At 45.9% G+C, this 21,274-nt stretch overlaps 1 pseudogene; it reads left to right on the top strand.

Annotated features, from left to right (window-relative positions):
* Positions 1-18,937: 18,937 nt before the first annotated feature.
* On the top strand, positions 18,938-19,230 carry LOC121455443 (annotated as a pseudogene).
* The last annotated feature ends 2,044 nt before the right edge of the window (positions 19,231-21,274 follow it).

Genomic DNA, 21,274 nt, shown 5'->3' with positions numbered 1-21,274 from the left:
CCAAAACCACAGAGAAACCCTGTCTTGAAAAACCAAAAAAAAAAAAAAAAAAATTGACAAAATATTATCAATAAAAAAAAACTCAACATTCTTCAATTGTACTAAATCTCGGCATCTATTGTTTCTTATATTTACAGCACATATCAAAATAGACTAGCCATATATAAGTGTTCAACAACCACCTTGGGCTGGCAGCACTACATTGGACCGGTCCATTTGTTAGACTGGGAACACGTGAGGCCAAGACCAGGCCTGTGGTGACAGGAGGCAAATGAGTCTATTCAGTCCCTTTGGTTTGGAAATTCTTTGTTACATAGGTGAATCCTTCCCCTGTTTTTGCCCTGTTTTAAATGTGATGACCCATTTAAGTATCATCCACTGTGCTTTGAAATGCATGCTCTGCTTAGCCCAGTGCAGAGCACATGGTACACGACATTCAACAGATATCCTACCTAATGTCACGTATAAAAATAGACACTCAGTAGGTACTCAAGAAGTAACCAGTAATTACTTTTATTTACCCCAAGTATAACAAACAACATTCCATAAAATTAAGTCAATGCAAGACTCAGAGCAGTCATAAAGATTCAGGGAGTGTGTCCTCCCTCTAGGCCCTGAAGTCTAGGGCCTGGTGTTTAATTAAGAATGTATCACCACTTCACAAGACATCAAAGGGGGAGTTACAGGCTAGGAATAGACACCAAAATCCATTCCTCAAAGTACGAAGTTATAACTAGGAACCAGATGACAGTGTACAATGTCAAAGCTAATGTCTCAAGGGTCTCCTTATATAACCCTTGTCTTTATATAAGGAAAGGGATTTATGGACCCAAGAAGGACTTCCCAAGACCCCTGACACCAAGCCAAGTTCAAAATAAAGATTCAGAAATGTTTCCTATGGCTTTAAGAGCATAAAAGAAGCCCTATCTTGGCATGGTGAAGAGAAGAGTCAAGAGATGAGGTCAAAAACTTTTCGTCTTGCTTCTACCTTCAACTTTCCATGTGATCATCACATGTTCCCTTTCCTGTGAGGAACTTGTAAGGCTCTAGAAATAAGAAGAACAATCCATGTATAATGGTTATTCGTCACTATCAGTTTGACTAGATTTAGAATCATGTAGGGGATACAACTCAGGACTTGTCTGTGGGGTCACTTCCAGAGAGGTTTGAGTAAGAAGGAAAGATTTACTCTAAAATTTGAATGGCATTATCCCATGACATAGGACCCATACTGAGAAAAAGAGGAGGTATAGGAGGGAGCCTGTTTAGTACCAGCATTCGTCTCTTCTGTCTGCATCCTGACTATTGACACAAAGTCACCAGCTGCCTCATATGTTTGCCTCTATGCCTTCCCTGCAGTGATGAATGCAATCCTCTCAAATTATAAGTCAAAATAAATCCTTCATCCTATAAGTTCCTTCTTATCAGGTAATTTTGTCATGGCCACAAAAAAAAAAGTAATTGGTACAGAAATTTGGTACCATGAGTGGAGTTGTTGCTATAATACACCTATCTGTGTGGTTTCGAAACTTACATGCCTTTGGAATTGGTTTGAAGGAGGAACATAGAAACGTTCATAGCTATAGACTAGAGAAATCCATAGAATGCTATAAACAAAGTTAAATGGACCATTCTAGAAAGAAAGAGGAAGATTAGAATACTGGTAGAAATATAGAAAATAAAGACGGTGCTCATATAGTTTCAGAGAAGAATAAGAACTCTATTAGGAACAGAGCTAGAGTCTGCTCATATTATATTCTGTGAAAGTAATCTGACTGCATTCTGTCTGTGTCCTGAAAATGTGACCTGGACTAAATTTAAACGTAGAGGACTAATTTGTTGGGTGGAGGAAGTTTCAAGACAATAGAACATTCGTGTTATCATGTGGTTATTGCTCAGTGCATCTGGCAAGATTTATAGTGAGAAATATTAGAAAGTTGAGCAGAAAGATGTGGGAAATGTGTAGTTCAGCAAGGAAAGACACAATAGTCCTATGAAAGTAAAAGCAAGGTTGTAAACAGAGCAAACCCAGTAACTTTAAATGTCGAAGTGCTTGGTGCCTGTTTAATGATAGATTTCTCCTGCAAAGACGTAACACAAGCATCTACTTACCACAGAAATGAAAAACACATATCAAAGAAATGATTTATATCAAACTCCAACTTAATGGACCATTGAGTTTTTGTTGGGGTTGCTAATAGGAATATAGGTGATAGTTACTTGTGAGAGCCGAAATGATACAAAGGCAGCTGCATCACTGAAAAGCCCAACCCAACAGGGACGATGACTTATTAAACCTGAAACCCTGGAGCTCTTTGTACAACTTGCACACAGCTTGACAATCTGGAAATCTCTTCTCTGGAGTTCAGCTGGTCAGAGTCTCTTCCTGCCGGGAGGGATACTACGGGGGATTGCTGCTGTTCTCCCAGACATATCATCTTTAGCTTACTCCTGAGTCTCTTGGGCCTCCCAAATCCTTGTTGAAGAAATATTTAAATTCTGAGGAAATTGTTGAACACTTCCAAAAAAACTTGCTGAGGCAAGACAATGTGTGGCAGACGTGGATTCCTTACATGGAACTCTCAAGTGGGCTATTCAAGAAAATGTGAAGAAAAAGCCTAAGGTGCAGTAGAAACCCAAAAACATCAGAGATGCCAGATATGTGACAAGATCACCCAGCAAATTAGTGTCAGACTCTCACTCAGATCCCAAAGTTATGGGGCCCTTTCATCTGTGGCATGAAGGGTCTCTTGGGGTCACAATACTCACTTTCTCTGCATATTCTCTCTCTCTCTCTCTCTCTCTCTCTCTCTCTCTCTCTCTCTCCCTCCCTCCCTCTCGTTCTTTAAGACAAGGTTTCTCTGAGTATCCCTAGCTATCCTGGAACTAGCTCCGTAGACCAGGGTAACCTTGAACTCACAGAGATCAGCCTGCCTCTGCCTCCCAAGGGTTGGGATTAAAGGTGCGCACCACCACTGCCCATTGCATTCTAACTAACTCTTTGCTTCTGAGCTTCCAGGCAAGCTGATCATCTGTCTCTGAAGGCAGAAAAGGAAGAAGAGGCACCCAGAAGAAGCATGAGCAGTTGGCTGACTTTTTAATGCAGGACTCTAACATTACAAGGGGCTAGGAGGAAGAGACATGTGAGTCCCAGAGCCAGGCCAGAAGAGGGTGAGAGCCAACCATCAGGCAGAGAGAAAAATGCAAATAAAATTCAGCTAACAAGGAGAAACGCAGAGACCCGAGGCTGATTCCACGCGCGCGCGCGCACACACACACACACACACACACACACACACACACAGAGGCTCTTGAGCGAGAGCTCACATGCAGACAGAGAGGCCGCTGCAGCCTTACATCCCACGTCATTCAATTCCCCTGAGTGTTCTAAACCCAGATGATCAGATAATAAGAGGTTGAGTGGTATGCATAACATCAAGTTGATTAAATTTGTTTACTGATAATTCTTTCAGGTTCCCATGAAGATTGTGTAATTTCCTTGCCGTATTTCAAACAGATTTGGGCTAATGCATTATTGACAGCACCCTTGCAGACCATCTCCACAATGTCATTCAGGATAATTATTTCACAACAGATTTCCAGGGCCTCTGGTTCCTGTTGGGATTCACTTGGGCATAAATTACAGAGCCGAATATTTAATCAGTGTCCCCATTAGAACCCCGTGGCTTATTTTTAGGAGCTGAGGAGGGAGAGCGGGTGAGGGAGCGGATATTTGTATTATTACGGCATGAATACATTTCTTCCATGCTGGATGGTTTGTTGTCTCTTTTTTTTCCCCCAAAGCTCAACCAAGCTGAAAGCAGCCTGAAGCATCCTTGCCTTTTTTTAGAAATAAACACTAGCATTAATCTTTTGACTGCATTAAATTAAATATTAATGTTAACGGATCACATAATGTGAAGTTAAAAAAAATGATTAACACTGACACTACATTCTCTCTCCGTGACTTTTCCATCATGCAAATTAGTTCAGATCAAAGCATTGTCGCTTTGGAAAGGTGAGATCCAGGGAACGGGAACTAGATGATTGTTTGGGGGCACAGACAGTGGCTGGCCCATTTGCCACCTGCACAGGTGTTGCAGCAAGTGGACAAAGATGCCCATTGCAAGGAGTGACCTCATGGTTGATTAGCAATTCCAAGCAGTTCTCTGTTGTGCTTTGAGAGGAGTAGTCAGTAAAGTACTTGGGGATTGCTAGGTCCCCACTCTCCAGCCCCTCCCACTTCTACAGTCTACCTCCTACTGCAGTCAGTCTTAAGCACCCACACACTGCTAATAATATTTGGGCCAATCTGCCTCTTGACTGTGACTCCAGTCACTTCCTGAAGCCCTCGGACCAGCCTATCAGAAATCTGGGAATATCATCTTTTTAATGGGCAGGCCCTGGTTCCTAGGCATCTTCTGACCTCCTCCCCCTTTCTCCTGAAATTCTGTGTTCCTCACTATCTGGCCTGTCAGAGGTCTCTGAAGAATGACTCCAGAGTTTCTTTCTGTCCCCTTATCCTCCCTTTTTCCCTGATTGCTAATTATGACTCTAGACTTTACTGCACCAAACTCAAAGGTGCCTTATCCAGACTCAGCAAACATCCCAAAACCTCCTGTATCCCCTGGTTGTCCCCATCCAGGCTATACTTGCAGTCCAGGTTTCCCCGTTGACCACTGCCAGAGAGACCACATCACAACATAGCTGGATTCAACTGCCTGGGACTCCTGCAGGACAAGTCTCCTTTAAGCAGCCCCATTTCTGAGCATTGTCCAGGCATGGCCCAACTCCATAAAGTCCTTCCTTCTACAATGAGAAATAAAGGTCAAGACCTCCTCTCAACCTTCCCCAACATTACCTTCTTTTATCAGTTGCCTTGGAAGATTGATGCCTGAGAGTCCTGACCCAGGCTCTCTAGAGGGAGGAATCTGTGTTTCTCTCTGCCTGGGATTCCAGCTGGGCAAGAGCAAAGAGATTCGGCCCATTAGGCCTGATCTAACATCTGTATTTGAAAAAAAAGAACATTTGAACCAAGCCAAAGAGACTTGAGTCGGGGGGGTGGGGGGCTGGTCTCAAAGGCAGGGGATATCAGTACAGATATTTGTTTGACCTGATTGACATTTGGTAATGAGAAGAGGGTATTGGGACCAGATGGGGAAGAGCATCATCTCCCAGGGTTCTAGAAGCATCTCCCTCTTTTATTACAAGGAGGCAGCAGCCTCCTTAGTGCTCCTTAGGGGAGCTTCTAAGAACCATCAGTTCTGACAACTCTCCATCTCCCCTCCCTGATCCCTCATCTTAAATCCTCAGCCTTGAGCTCTGCTAGCTGAGTAAAGCAAGGAAAGCTCTCCGGGTCCTAAGAGGAGAAGGCCCATTCCCTGCACAGGCAATTAGCAACAAACCATGTCCTTCCACTGTTCACAGAGTTGATAGCCAGCACATTGGGTCCTATAAACCTGGCTTCTTGGCTTGGCTCACCAGTAATGTGATCTTGGGAAGATCCTAGGAGAAATTAGTCCCCATTTCTTCCTGTGCAGAAAGGAATTAACATAATGTAACCACACACACACAGAAAAGTAGAGAGAAGGGACTGAGATGGAAGCCCCATTGATGGGGGCCAAATTGCACTTGGCATGTGTACAAGTTTTCATATGATTGACAATAAACAACTTAAGAGAGAAATGGTTTATCTGGGCAGGCAGTTTAAGAAGAAGGATCCAGTCCACTGTGACAAGGGAGGCATGATGGCTTGGGTGGGAGGTTGCTGATCATCTTGGTAAGCAGTCAGGGACTAGGGAATGATGGTGGAAGATACAAAATAATTCCACACTAGTTCAAAATTACGTATAATAAAGGGTTATTTATTTAGGGGAGACTTACAGATCACTGTCCTAAATCACAAGCCTCTGCACGAACAGGGAACAGGAACAGAGTCTAGCAGCTGAAAGCGAGAGCCGGAAGCAAGAGAAGTGCAGGCTTTACAGCTGCATTTATAGTATGAGAGACCACGTCCAAGTGGGCTGGTATCTTAATGGCTATTGGCTGAAGGAGCAGAAGGAGCTCCCACAGCAAGAGAGACCTCAGCCTTCACTATCCTTCCACAGTTCAGGATCCAAACCATGGAGCCCTGCTGTGCACAATCACAGTGGGACTTCCATTATAGACTTACCAGAGGTGTGTCACTCTGAATCTAGTCAAGTTGTCAAGATTAACCATCACACTGTGACTCTGCCTCTCCCTGCCACCCCCCGAAAGCAGCACACAGCCCTCCTCAACTGAAGTCCCACTGACAGACAAGCACAGCTTTGCCCAGAGGACTTCCTCAGCTCAGTCCAGTCTCTCGTCTACACATCTTCCCTGACCTTTCAAGGTCCAGCGAGAGGCAGGAAAGGCCATGCCATTTGTGAAGACCTCGTGGGTGTATATAACTCCCTCTACCGCCTTGCAGGGCACCCCACATACCTGACTCTACCTGGAGACTTTTCCCTGCGTATCTAATCCCTAGTCCTTCAATGGGGCCCTACATCTTCTAGGCAAACACTCTGTCTTTCTTAACTAAACTCTCAACCATTTTTCTAATGTAATAACATAGGCTCTTGCTCAGGCTGGCCTTGAATACCGAGTAGCTGAGCTTACAGATGTGTACCATTATGCGTGGTGAGCAAATTTCTTTACTACTCATGTCACCTACAGTCTATTTATAATTAGATTATACTTCATCCCACTGTCACAGAGTCCTCTGAAGTGGAAGAGAGTAGGCGAACCTTCTGCTATAATCTGGATATAACTCTTCTCCGACTCTCATGTAGAGACTTGGTTCCCAGTTAAACGTGCTGAGAGGTACTGATGCATTGTCAGGATGGTGAGGGCCTTGAGACTCCATTCTAACAAAGAAAGGATTCCTAAAGAGTGGATTATTATAAATTAATAATTTAAGTATTATTATTATAAATTAATAACCCCTTCCCCTCTTCTCTGTTCATCTATTTCCTCCTAGAACCAGCCCTCATCAAGAGCAGATGTCAGTACTGGCCTCCCATACCATAAACCAAAATAGCCCTCTTTTCTATATAAATATCCTAGCCTGGAGTATTCTGTTATAGCAACAGAAAATGGACCAAGACACTATTCCTAGAGGTTGTGAGGGTGAGAGGTCCACTAATTCAGCTTAGTGGTAAAAATCATCCCTTACACCTAACCATTTTTCGAAGCTGTCCTACACACTATCCCACCTCATTGTCACACCTCCAGATGAGGTAGGCAGGACCCATAATTGTTGTTAGCAGGTGAAGTCACCAAGAGAGAGGAAAGCAGGATGAATTCCAGACCCTGGAGGACAATTTTGTTATCACTATTAACAGTGATATTAAAAGCTACCGTTGCTGGGCGCAGACTTCCTGCACACACTGCACTAACAGTTTGTATACTGAAAGCAATACCTCAGTGTACACGCTTTGATCTCTAATTTAAAAAAAAAAAAGGTTCATAAAGAAAACCTGGATCCAGTTCTGACTCCAAACCTAGAATTCTCAGCCATCAAAAGCCTCACCTTCTACATTCACCTCGTAAGCCCTCCAGGATCCAAGGTCACTGCTTTTATCTGGGTTTCTGCAGCTGAGATTCTCCAGGCCACAGAGACTGAGATCCTTCCAGAAGGTTCTTCTGGAATTGAAATAGGGCAAAGGTCTCCGGCACCAAGGCCGATTGGATGATCATGTTATGTCCAACAGGCAGCCCTGACTTCAGCTTCCTCAGTGGCAAGTTCTAACTTCTGCCCTTTGAGCTGTCAAAGAGGCAAGGACGGTGGCTGATTGGCTGGCTGAGGTGAGGGTGGGAGTGCACCAGAATTACGTCATTTAATTTGAATACAGAATCACTTGACCCTAACTGAGAAGAGTTCTAATTACAAACCCCAGAGGTAAGTCCTGGGGGTTGGTTGGACTTGACCCTTGTATTGCCCTGAAGAGAGGGGCTAAACAGAAGGATGGCCAGTCTCTGCGGGTTGGGAGAAAGAGGGAGGAGCCAGGAGGAGGGCTTGGTTCTGGGCACAAACTGCTGACTCTGCCCTTTCCCAGAGCTTGGAGGTGGAGCCACGCCCCCACGCAGCCCAGTGGGACCAATTAGAGCGTTTACAGCCAGACACTGGAGGGGTGTGCTTCCTCAGCTCCATCTTGCAGTTTGCTATAATAAAGAAGCACCTATGACATTACACCGATTAATACTCCACTGAGCAAATTAATCCTTGGGATTTCACTCAGTACCTGTGGCTTATAAATTTTAATTGGCTCTAAACTGCCACCTGAATTGATGTGAAAGTGTAGGGACGCCACAAACGGCTCAAGCCGCACACACACAAGGGTGTAACTTCAAGGAAAGGGGGCTTGGGGGCTACTACAGATGCCAAGGGGTGAGTGAAGAGCACAGACTTCGGGACCCATCTCAGTAATTCCCAACACTATGGAGGAAGCAGAAGGAAAAGAACAGAGGTTACCCTCTGGGACCTGAGCCTCCTGCCCCTGCCCCTTCTTCCAGGATTCCAGACCCCTATTAACTGCGCAACTCCACAAGCTATGACGGAGCACTTGGTAAGTGTTGGTGGTACTGCGGCAGGAGGTGTCTGTGGAGACTGCTGCGACACGGGGTACAGAAGCCCATTCATAGGAACCTGTGTACAAGTAGAGACAGCATCGCTGTGAAGACACCAGAGTGGAAACAGAAAGAGGGCCTCATAGTAACAGAGGCCCAGGTCCCTCTACTTCTGTTGCTCAACACACAGGCTTTGTTACCCTCCCTCTTCATAGAGAGATTTATGAAACTCCTGTAGCTGGACAAACTTGGTGGCCTGCGCTGCTGATATGCTTGTATAGTACAGCTCCACCCACAGCTTGTCCTGGAGCCAGGCGCTCCACCCTGGTCCTCCACAACTTTCAGGAGATGAAAAACAGCCAGCGTGAGACAAGCAGCTTCCCATGGACTTTCTAAGGTAATAACAAAGGTCTGTATTGCGCCACCCAGTGGTAGCAGGTATTACTGTGTAATAACAACGGTGTGTATTGCGCCACCTAGTGGTAGCAGCTACTACTGTGTCAGCAGACCTCTTGAAATGAGGCTGCCTCCCCTAAAGAATTGACCACTTCTTTTTAATTTTATTGATTTTATTGAGCTCTACATTTTCTCTGCTCCCCTCCCCCTTAGCCCTCTCCCAAGGTCCCCATGCTCCCAATTTACTCAGGAGATCTTATCTTTTTCTACTTCCCATGTACATTTCATCCATGTAATGTACATGGGAAGGATCTTAGGATCCTCATTGTTGGCTAGGTTCTCGGGGATTGTGATTTGTAGTCTTTATGTTTAAAAACCACCTATGAGTGAGTACATGTGATAATTGTCTTTCTGGGTCTGGGTTACCTCACTCAAAATGGTGTTTTTGAGCTCCATCCATTTGCCTGCAAAATTCAAGATGTCGTTATTTTTTCTGCTGTGTAGTAATCCATTGTGTAAATGACCACTTCCTTTAACAATTTTCCCTCCTGGTCCTCAGCCCTGCCAGACTTCCTCTGTCATTCCACCCTCACTCAACAGCAAGTTTTAAATCTTTAGTCACATTTACTTATTTGTACATGTGTGTGGCAGTCAGAGAACACCCTGCAGAGTTAGTTCTGTCCTTTTCCACGTGAATTCCTGGTATTTAGCTCAAGTCATGAGACTTGGAGGCAAGCTCCTTTACCCATGGAGCCATCTCACCAGCCCTCAACAAACTTCCCTTAGCATTTCTTTAACTTTTTTTAAAAGATTTAGTTAGTTATGTATACAACATTCTGCCTGCATATATGCTTGCTCGCCAGAAGAGGGCGCCAGATGGTTGTGAGCCACCATATGGTTGCTGGGAATTGAACTCAGGACCTCTGGAAGAGCAGCCAGTGCTCTTAACCACTGAGCCATCTCTCCAGCCCCCATTTCTTTAACTTTATTATTTCTTGTGGGTGGGTGTTTTTGCTTGCATGTACACATATGTGTACTGCCCTTAAAGGCCAGAAAAAGACATAGAATTCCCTGGGATTGTGTCAGGAGCCATTTCCCCTAAAAAATATTGCAGGGACCATTGTCCTGGGGAGTTTGCAGAGAGCCCCACACCCCAACGGTATTTAGAATTGTTTTGTTGGCAGAGCCTACCCCACACCCAACTATCTTGAGAGCTATCTGTTAGCGGAACCCGCCCCACATTCCAACTATCTAGAGAACTAGGTGTGCCAACTCACGACTTCCTGACCAAGGAATCGTGACCTGACCAATCGTAACCTCCTGGCCAACGACCTCGTGAGCAGCTCGAACCATCTCTGCAAGATTCCTTCCTGTCCATGCCCCTGCCCCCCATCCCAACCCAAATTCCTCATCCAGGGGTTATATAAGCTGCAACCATGATGCTAATAAACGGAGGCTTTGACAAACCTAGCTTGGCCTTCTTCCTTTCTCCAGCCAATGTCTTTTCAGATAGCGCCTCTCTGGGACCCTGACTCGCCAGGGCGGTCTACAGGATTGGAGTCACAGATAGTTGTGATCCAATAGGTGGGTTGAACTTGGGTCCTCCTCTGTGTGTGTGTGTTATGCCATGGCATAAGTGTGGATGACAAAAGACAGCTTTACAGAACCTTTGGGTGGGCTGCAGGAATCAGACTCAGTTTGTCAGGGTTGTACATCAAACGCCTTTACCTGGCGATTCATCGCCAGACCTAGCGACCTGTGTTTTAAGGAACCTCTAGTGGTTCTGATGGCCCAGTCTGCAGGTGGCCCCCCATATCTAAACACTCCATACCCAAAGAGTCAATCAACCTTGGACAGAAAATATTTTTAAAAAGTTGTACCTGTTCTAATAAGAAAGAGGCTTCTTCCAAGTTGTTATCCCTAAGAGAACCCCAACACGCTCAGTATCTGCCCTGTGTTAGGAGTCTGGAAAGAGAATAACTAATCACAAACACTACACCATCTTCCACAATAAAGCTGAGAATCCTTGGGTTATAGCATCCAAGGAAGTTCCTGAAACCAGTTCTCCCAGGAGAGAGAAGTTCGACTGCACTGATGGACTGTTTAAGTCCTGCCATCTTTCAGCTCTGTGCACGCAGTCCTAGTCCAGAACCGTGTACCACTGAGGGCTTACAGTTCCATATGTACGTTCTGAACGAGCGCATAAACACAAGGGTGAGTGAAGGAAGAAACCTAACACGTAGAGAAATTATGCCCTGGATCTAAAAGAAACTCATAGAGGTTGTCCTGATTTTATTCAGACTCCAAGGCAATGAAGAAGAGGAGGGAGGGGATAGAACTGCTGTCCACTGGGATATCATCTTCCCCCACCTCCACCTGTACTAAGTGATCACCCTTTGCCACATAACCACTCCAATCTGAGTACCAGTACAAACTGTTAAAAATAATCCTTAAAAAGAGCCTCTGCGCCAGCCCAAAGAACGCCAATCAAACCAGATTAGATCAAATCAAAAATGCCTACATCTAATAAAGGCCACACTCCTGGGTGGATGGGGACAGCATGACGGGAAGAGGAGCCCATGCTAACCCCAATGACCACGTGTTTCTTTTTCCAGCACTAAATACCCTCTGGGAGTGGTCCTGACCCTCCCTGGGGAGGGGTCAGCGCTTTGCAGGCTGGGAGCTGGAGTCCAAGCACTTAGGCTGGAAATTAGAGTCTGGACCAGGGCAATTCCCAGGCCAGGGGCTGGGATGACACTTCCAACTCAATATTACATTCCAGACTCTTTGGATATAGGGGTGTTAGAGGGCTGGGGTCTCAATTTTGACCAAACATCCTAGAGTCCTGGATATAGAGGCATCAGCTCAATTCTGGCTACTTCCTGCGGGCACGGGGCGACCTGAGAGAGGGGAGAGCTGGGAGTTGGTGCGCTCACGCTCAGCGAGAGGTGTGGCTGGAGTGGCATGCGGTTTGCTGTCATCCTGGAGTCCTAGGGCAGCTGCTTTTTGAGGGAGAAGAGAAGGCAGGAGGCTAGGAAAAAAAATAATGTTATTGGCCCTATGACACGGGGCTAGCCATGGGATGGGACACAATAGCAGATAAAATCAGATTTTCCTTGGCAGGCGTCCTTGACCCAGAAGAGTTGGTATCAATGGTGAAGTCCCAAGAGCTGGTGCAGGTCTTTGGCATTGTCTAGGAAGCACTTTGTGGGTTGGTCTTGGCCCAGGCAGCAGGAATGGCCTGAAAAATATGCTTGAAACTGGCTGGGATTAGCAAAAGGCTCTGGAGACTGTTAGTTTTTTACCAGACCTGATTTTTGATAGAACGGTAGAACTTTTCCAGGAACCTGTAAGAGAACTGGAACAAATTTACATCTTGGTGTTATAGCAAAAGGCTATTGCTTTAGGTTAAAAGATATGAACATTTTAGCTGGACCTCAGAAGATACACCTGAAACCTGTAAATCCTGGACTACGAAGCCTGCTAAAGAGGCACACCTGTCTGTATTTTAGCAGGAAACTTTATTAAATGTCATGGATGAAGTAATAAGTTAACAGTACATTACATTGTCAAATGCCATTAGCCAGATCTGGGAGGGATAAATGAGCAAAAGTGAGACAGCTTTTTAGCTACACAGGCAATCCCAAATCCTCTCCTTAGTCCTTGGAGAACACCAGTCTTAGCAGTGTATGCTGTTAGCTGCTGAGGATGAGATCCAAAGATGTTTTCCTGGGGGGGGGGGATAGATTTAGTCTACCTGTCTTGGCAGGATGAGCAGATCAATTCCCCAGAAGCATCCAGGAAGCTGAAGAGGTGGAGGGCTGCTTTTTGCTGTGTGGATGGCTTTGCAAAACCCAAAGGCAAAGCCTTGAGGCGGAAGGTCTTCTATCTTCTTGGGGGAGCTAAAGGATGCTTGCTGCAGAAGCTGACATGTCTGTGATAGAAGCTCTTTTGTTAAAATGCCATTCCCTCACATCTGTAAAGGCACTTGAAAACTAGGTAGCTGTTATTTTTAACTGGGCATATAAATTAAATTTAGGCATGTATTTTATCCAATTACTTACAGTTTATCAATGCTAGTAGATATAAAAAGATTAAAAAGGAATATTTTAGTAAGTCAAAGAATACTAGCATATGTGGGTACTTTTACCAAAGATGGTGGACTAGCACATGTGGGTGCCCTTACCAAAGATGGCGGTGAGGTTAAAATGGCGGCTACCCACGTGTTTGTATTTTTCCAGAGATGCTGTAATCTGGAGATATGAGTTTTATAGATCTTAACATAAGCACACATACATACAGAAACTTAAATTGAGCACATCACAAAAACACATTTACACACTCACACAGACATACTGCGGCCACATCATTCTAAAAGACAGACAAATAGGACTTTTGGAAACCTGTGTTAGACAGCAGGAAAGTGGGGGCGGGGGAGCGGAAGTGATCCCAGCACAGGTGGCAGAGGCCAGTGAAACAGCCAACAGCTGATGGGCAAACAACGATCCAAAGGGATGGGCTTGGCCTCTGTTGCCCTCGGCCAATGGAAAGGGAGTCGGGTTTAGATGCCCCCAAATCCGGAACAGGATGGGAGCTGGGCCTCTGGCACAGCATCAAAGCCCGGCAGGCTACAGAGAAACACAAGTGGGGGAGGGACAAACCAATGGAGAAACAGAAGTGGGGGCGGGATAAACCTTGAGCTGCTGAGGGGAAACGGAAGTGAGGGCGGGACAGGAGCAAGCATTTAGAAACTGCAGGCTTTTGAAATATTGTTAATTTAGGTTAGATAGCCCAATTTAAAAGGATTTATTGTAAAAGATCATCTAAGGGCATTTCAGGAATCGGCTTGGAATCGGAAGAAACCCATTAGAAGCGCATGCCTGTGTGACTCAAGTCTGTCACAGCGCACCCACCAACACAACTCTTGAGCTGAAAATGGGGCTGTGAAAATTAAATGGCAGGCATCTCTGGCCAATCAAAATTTACCCCAGCTAAGCCTGGCTCAGCCGCTGTGTAATACTTTCAAGGCAGACAATGGCTTCAGCAAAAGCCTAAAAAGCAAATGGGTTACCCCAAAACCCTACCGGCCATGCACCTTAGAAGGGCAACTCACCGGAGGCCGACCTTGCCTGGTGAAGAGGGCATGCGGGAAGAGCATTTTCCAGCATGGGCCTGGGCCCGCAGGGGGAAAAAAACGGACCCTTTTGGTGGGGGACCTCCATCTGTTAAAAATCATCCTTAAAAAGAGACTCTCCACCAGTGCAAAGAACTCCAATCAAACCAGATTAAATCAAATCAAAATTGCCCACATTTAATAAATGCCACACTCCCAGGAGGACGGGGACAGCATGGCCCACACAAACCTCAATGACCGTGTGTTTCTTTTTCCAACACGACCCTCCCCGGAGAGGGGGGTCAGCGCTTGGCAGGCATGGAGTTGGAGTCCAAGTGCTTGGCAGGCTGGAAATTAAGAGTCTGGACCAGGGCAATTCCCAGGCCAGGGGCTGGGGTGACACTTCCAACTCAATATTACACAAACTACTTCCCCAGATCTGGGAATCTTCACCAGAAGCAAGAGATTCCTTGGTCCTAAGCAGCTGGTACAGGACCCCGTAAGTTAATTGCTTAATATCTTGTACGGAGGGCCAGTTGGTCTTGAGGTGAATGAGGCTAGCTGCTCTTGGCGTCCAACTTAAAGATTCAAGGCGCCAGAAATACAAAGGAAGGCTTCCTTCAATTTCCAGACTAGACTGTTGAATGAACTAGAAAGATGAGGAAGGGGTTGCTGGGGTGGGTGGGGGCTATTCAGAGAAAGAATAAAGGTTCTTTTGGTAAAGAAATATTAATCGTAATATTCACATTGCGTTAAAATATATGTTTGAGATCTCCAGAATGAGATGTTCATAAATAGATAAGTTTTAAGTGGATGATTTTTTAGCCTGGATTTTCCTGTACTGAAATATAATTAACACTTCCTGAAGCCAGCTAGCTTGGAATAATTTAGTTCAATTGTAAGTATGCAAAACACTTAACAATTAGCTCCGTGAAATGAGACCAGCAAGCACTGAGCCGACTTCATTAATGCCCTAAGTGCACATGCCCCATTATGAGAGCTTTCAGAAATATTGTATGAATCTGAAATACCCTCCTAGAATGGAACCGGGAGGGAGTTTCCGATTATTCCCATTCATTTGAAAGCTACATCTCATAACGCACCCATCTGAAAGATGATGGCAATTGGTTTTAATATTTTTACACCTCTTCCGAGGTAGTTAAAAAGAGAGAGAGAGAGGAAGAAAGAAAGAAAATAAAAGAAACCAAAGTATTGCAACGAGGTCTTTAAAGCCAGTGTGATTTAATTTGCCATTAAGAGAGGCGACCTGGGCAGAGCAAAGCTCACTGGTTCTCCGAGTCAAGGGACTTTGCATACGGCCTTCGTCCACCTGAGTTTCTTACCTGTGCAATGGAGCTAACCAGAAGCATTAATCAAAGCTAGTAGCCCTCAGAACTGTCCGGACCAGTCAGAATGTATGCTGACAATGAGACTCCTCTCATCCTTGAATTTTCTGGAGCCAGAATAACAATGACATCCTCCAAGGTCTGTTAAGCACTTTCCATGAGGTAATGACTGTGACAGGGGCTGAGAAAGGGGGAGGGGAGGCGGTGTCTAGGAATAGTGAGATTTGAATAAAAGAGGCAAAGCCCGCCTAAGATGAAGATCAACTCTGGGGTTGGAGGACGCTGGATCACCAGTGCTACTTGTCTTTCCAGAACCCACATTCTTTCCTGTAGTGGTGGTAGTCAACCTTGCCTAATCCAGCAAGCTCTGGGTCAGAGAAGAAAGACACCCCTGAACTTGTCTTCTAGCCTCGACATGCACTGTGCAGGTATACTTACTTACATGAACTTGCACACACAAATTAAAAAAAAAAAAAAAAAAGCAAAATCCAACTCTGGCTGCTTACAAACTCTGAGTAGGCAGATAGAAACAACCAAAAAAAAAGTACAATTTTTCATTCTGCAGTCACCAAAATGTAGTTTTAACTCACTACTATGAATAGAAAGCACAACTTGAAAGCCTTCTACCTCGAGGCTTGTTTGGTGCCTGCCCAAATGACCTTTGGACACAGAGTGGGGATAGTCATGACACAGAGTCTACCACAATAAAGAAGACCCAAAGAGTTTGTTCCAACTCCTAAAGATCAGGCCAAATGAAGGGCCTCTCCACTGCTTCACTTGCCTTCTGTCCTTGACAGCCCAGGACAAGCTGGCTTCAAGACGGAGAACCCCAGAGATAGGGGCGCCTGAATGTTGTAATGATCTGTCCTATCCCTTTAAGAGACAAGCCCCATCCACTCCCCCCCCCCCATTTGCTGAGGCAAGCAGATCTTCCTTCCTGCTTGAAGCCCGAGTCTCTTTCTTTTTTGTCTCTTCCCCGAAAAGGCAGCTTCTGCCTCTCTCCATTCTCCCCATTTCTCCCCCTCCCCGCTCTCCTCCCCTTCCATTCCATAACCCACTAAATAAATATACAACCTCACTCTGTACAGCGTGCCTATCCGGCTATCTCTTGCCTGTTCCAGACCAACCACCTTCGGAGACCTGCAGCATGGTCTTGTGGCATGCCCATCTGTCTGTCTCTCCTTGTGGCCTGCTGCAGCTACTCGGGGAACTGCGCCATCCTTGCCTGGGACTAGCTGCTCTCGGGACCCGCTGTTCATTGCCTGCTGCCACATGGGCCCCTGCTGCCACTCAAGGACCTGCAGCATTTCTGCCACTGCAGCCACCGGGGATCCACAGCATCTTACTTAATCCATTACATTGATGCTGTGAGACTTGGGAGGCTTTCCAGCCCTGAGCCCCTCTCCCAGGGTCAGGATCTGGAACCAGGTATTTTTTCCACAAGAACCACATGTTTCATATGCCTGAGCATGATTTCTCCACACCACACCAGCTTCAACTGGTGAGTTTCCCTCATTCTGCTACAGTTGAGCCCTTCACTGACATTCATCTCTGGATTGCTTCCCTTAGCTAAAATTGTGTTTGGATGGCCTAGGGCCTCTTCTCTTACAACTGGGGGCTCAGGGTCCCTCAGATTCTTCTTTCTCTTTTTTTCTTTTTCTTTTCTTTTTTTCCCCCCACTGTGAAAGGCTGCCCAGAGCAGCCTCTGACCTCTCTGGCTTCCAAGTCACCCTGACCAGATCCAGTCAGGCAATAGCACTCAATCTGGGGTCAGGGGACACCATCCCATGGGTCCCTGTGGTGTTCGTGTCAATTTACACCCTGCCTATAGAGAAAGAGACGTCTCCCTGGTGTCACTGTTTTTTGAGGGTTTTCGCAGTTTCAGCTATGGGTAGCAAGCCATATATGTTAGTCCTCCCTGGGATGGATGCCTTTTAGAGGCCCTAAAGCCCCAGGCCTTAATGCCACCAGTGTCCCGCCGGCTCCACTTTTATGGGAGCTTTCTGACTACTGTCAGTGCACAAGCAAATGGAAGGAGTTTCCTCAAATTGTCCCTCCACCGCTACTGCTTGCCAACAAGATTGGTCGAATCCACAAGGTGACTATTTTTAATACCAGCCTTTTGCTCCCTGCTGCAGCTTGTGGCATGGTGGCTCAGAGACAGGCAGATCACGCCTCTAGGTCTCTCATATTATTAAGCTTAAAATCCCCACAGCTCAAAAATCATGTTTTTTTTTTTCATATAACATGTGACCACTGCCATTTTGACTGAGGTCAGGTGACCTTACCACCATCTTAACTGAGTCAGGTGACTTCACCACCATCCTAACTGAGTGACTTTTACATACAACATGTGACCGCTGCCATTTTGACTGAGATCAGGTGGCCTTACCATCATCTTAACTGAGGTCAGGTGACTTTACCACCCAAAGATCTCTGATGGAGTTTGACAGCTGAGAGGTTTTGTCAGTTTAAAAGGACAACCTCACCAAAAAAATTTCAGTAAATTACAAATACAAGACCTGCAAATTATAAAGGTGTGAGGATAAATACAAGTTATCAAATTTCTCTCACGCTGCCTTCCATAGTCTTAAAGATACTTTTCATTGTGCAAAAATATCTGTCACAGTCATTCTAACATAAATATGCTACTGTTTATACAATGTATATGTCTGAAACTTCTGTTTTCACAAACCCAAAGAATTCTCGTGAGTTCCAGGGAGCCGAATTGAAGGATCCACCTTAAACAAGTCAGATACCCTCCTCAATTCCCTGGTCCTAAAAAAAATTTTCCTTAACTGAACTTTGTCCTCTGTTCTGCCAATACCTTAAACAGGTGTAAGAGACACCAGACATTTCCATACCACAAACACCAGACAGGTGTTTCTCTCCCTCTCTCTCTCTCTCCCTCCCCCACACACACTGTAGACCCTGTTCTGACTCTGATCCTCCCTGCTTCCTTCTTGAAATGCAAACCCTACACAATCTCAGATAATCTCACAGCAATAGTTTTCACTAAAACTGGGTATCATAAACCCAGCATTTAGGAAGCTGAGGCAGGAGGATCATCCAGAGTCAGAAGCTTAGCCTGGGATACAGAGTAAGACCAAATCTAACATATTCATACATCAGCAGAGTCCTTTTGATAGAGAAGGCAACACAAAAATCCAGACCAGGACATTTTGGGGAGTCGGAGACCTTAACAAATGAAGTCATAATAGTCACACAAACTCCTTCCTGTCCAATGAGACAGTGTTCCGTAAATAATAATAATAATAAGCCGGGCGGTGGTGGCGCACGCCTTTAATCCCAGCACTCGGGAGGCAGAGGCAGGCGGATCTCTGTGAGTTCGAGACCAGCCTGGTCTACAAGAGCTAGTTCCAGGACAGGCTCCAAAACCACAGAGAAACCCTGTCTCGAAAAAACCAAAAAAAAAAAAATAATAATAATAATAATAATAATAATAATAATAATATAAAGGAGAGGAGCAGCCATGGCCCTGCGCTACCCCATGGCCGTGGGCCTCAACAAGGGCCACAAGGTGACAAAGAACGTAAGCCAGCCGAGGCACAGCCGGGGGCGCGGCACCTCACAAAGCACACCAAGTTCGTGCGGGACATGATCAGGGAGGTGAGCGCCACGGAGCTGCTCAAGGTGTCCAAGGACAAGTGCGCGCTCAAGTTCATCAAGAAGCGGGTGGGTACGCACACATGCGCCAAGAGGAAGCAGGAGGAGCTGAGCAACGTGCTGGCCGCCATGAGGAAGGCGCCGGCCAAGAAGGACTGATCCCCTCCCCGTTCTCAAAAAACATTGCTGTGGCGCAAAAATAATAATAATAATAATAATAATAATAATAATAATAATAAAGGATGGACTAGTTACTGTCTGAAGCTCCCCCTCATCTGACTCCTTGGGAAAAGACCTGACCAGCTTCCTCTGACTCTAACCAAAGACCAACTTCCTGACGCTGCCAGCATCCTCTGGTTCCCTGGGCAGCAAGGATTGATGGAGTATGTAAAAAGGTCTTCTAGAATCTTGCTCAGGACCACTTTCTGCAGATAGCCTTCAAGCCTCTGCAGCAGACTCGTTTATCAGGCTTGTGAAAACATGGCAGCGAACCACCAGGTCTGCAGCCCAGTCCCAAGCTGTGCCGCACAGAGAGATGGATGACTGCAATGATGGAGAGAGAAAAGAGCTGGCTAGGGCAGCTCCTTTGTCCCTGGGAAGAGAAGTCTCACCCCTGCCTGGCTCATAGGCACCAGCGAGGCTCACAATCTGACTGTAGGGCCCAAATTGGAGAGGAAGAGTGGGCTGGTACCAGGAGACCTGCTACTCAGTAGTCAAGAAGCCCAGAGGCTCGTCCCAAACCAGCAGGACTGTGTGTAGTCAAGTGACCCGGTGACCTTGAACCCTCACCACCCTGTCTGTGCCTCCGTTGAATCAACTCTAAGATCAAGGGAATAGTGTGAATCTTTTACAGGGCTATTGAGTACATTCAGTGGCTTCAGACCTATAAAGTACCTAGAGGACTGCTGTGTGGCCCACTTTAAGGGTTGTATTTTATTAGCACTGTCTTGTTTAAACTTGGTTCCTTGGTTTTTATTCTAGGAGTCTTCTGACTCCTATACTAGTGTTCTTTCCATGCCATCAAAACCACCTCCCTCTGCCCAGTTAGTGCTCGGGCACTGTTATGCCTTTCCTCCCATTCCCAGGACCCAAGGTTTTTCTCATTCTCCCAACTCATCCTGAATAGGATTGATGGCCTCACCAGTATGTTCGCTGGGGGCTTCTCTTCTTGCTTAGCCCAAACACCAAGTATTAGTCACAGGGAACTTTTCGCAAGCTACTGAAGTACCTGTTCTGGGTGAGAATGGAAGTCACTGGCGAGAGAGAGCTTTTGTATTTCAGATTTAAAAGCTTCCAATCCATCAGTGATTGCCAAGTCAGTCTTCTGCCTTGGAGGGTCAGAGGAAGTTGACCCTTGTCCTCTGGGTGCCTGATGCCTCTATGCACGGAGAGATGTTCCCAGCAGCCCCCATGACATGTCCTCTGAAGAAGCAGGAGGCTTGCATACATGCAGCTGAACACAAGTGGCTGCTGTGTTAGCCAATTAAGTGTGGTCATCTTGTCACTTGGCTCATTAAAATTTTTCATCCTCATGCTGAGTGTTGGCTGAGATGGTTTAGTGGGTAATAGCACTTGTCATACAAACCTGCTGACATGATTTTGGTTCCTTTAGAATCCTCATAAAGGTGAAGGATAGAATTGACTATACACACACACACACACACACACACACACACTTGTGCAGAGATGTGAACACAGACACACCAGGGTGATCCACAGGAGTTCAGGAGAAATGCACAAGAAGGTACAAATGGGCCGGGAGGTGGTGGCACAGCCTGTAATCCCAGCACTCGGGAGGCAGAGGCAGGTGGACCTCTGTGAGTTCGAGGCCAGCCTGTTCTACAAGAGCTAGTTCCAGGACAGGCTCTAAAGCTACAGAGAAAGCCCGTTTCAAAAAACCAAAAAGAAAGAAAGAAAGGAAGGAAGGAAAGAAAGGAAAGAAAGAAAGAAAGAAAGAAAGAAAGAAAGAACAAATGTGGCTGTGCCCCCGCTGGGCAGTGAGCTCCCAGACACAAACGCTGTCCGTGTGAAGACCAGGAGTCTCATAACCAAATGAATCAGACCAAGGGGATAGGAGTAGCACTGAGGATTGAAGGCAGAAATGACAGCCTATGGATGAAGGAGGATTGCAGGGACACCCCAGGACCCTGCTCCCTACCATCTCGGCCAAGGGAAATGAAAACATTACTTCCCAGGTCACCCT

This window comes from Microtus oregoni, unplaced genomic scaffold, assembly GCF_018167655.1.
Source record: "Microtus oregoni isolate MIOR12 unplaced genomic scaffold, Mior012 000013F_ref0000133, whole genome shotgun sequence".
Classification (NCBI taxonomy): domain Eukaryota; kingdom Metazoa; phylum Chordata; class Mammalia; order Rodentia; family Cricetidae; genus Microtus; species Microtus oregoni.
This window is presented reverse-complemented; position numbering and strand designations above follow the sequence as displayed.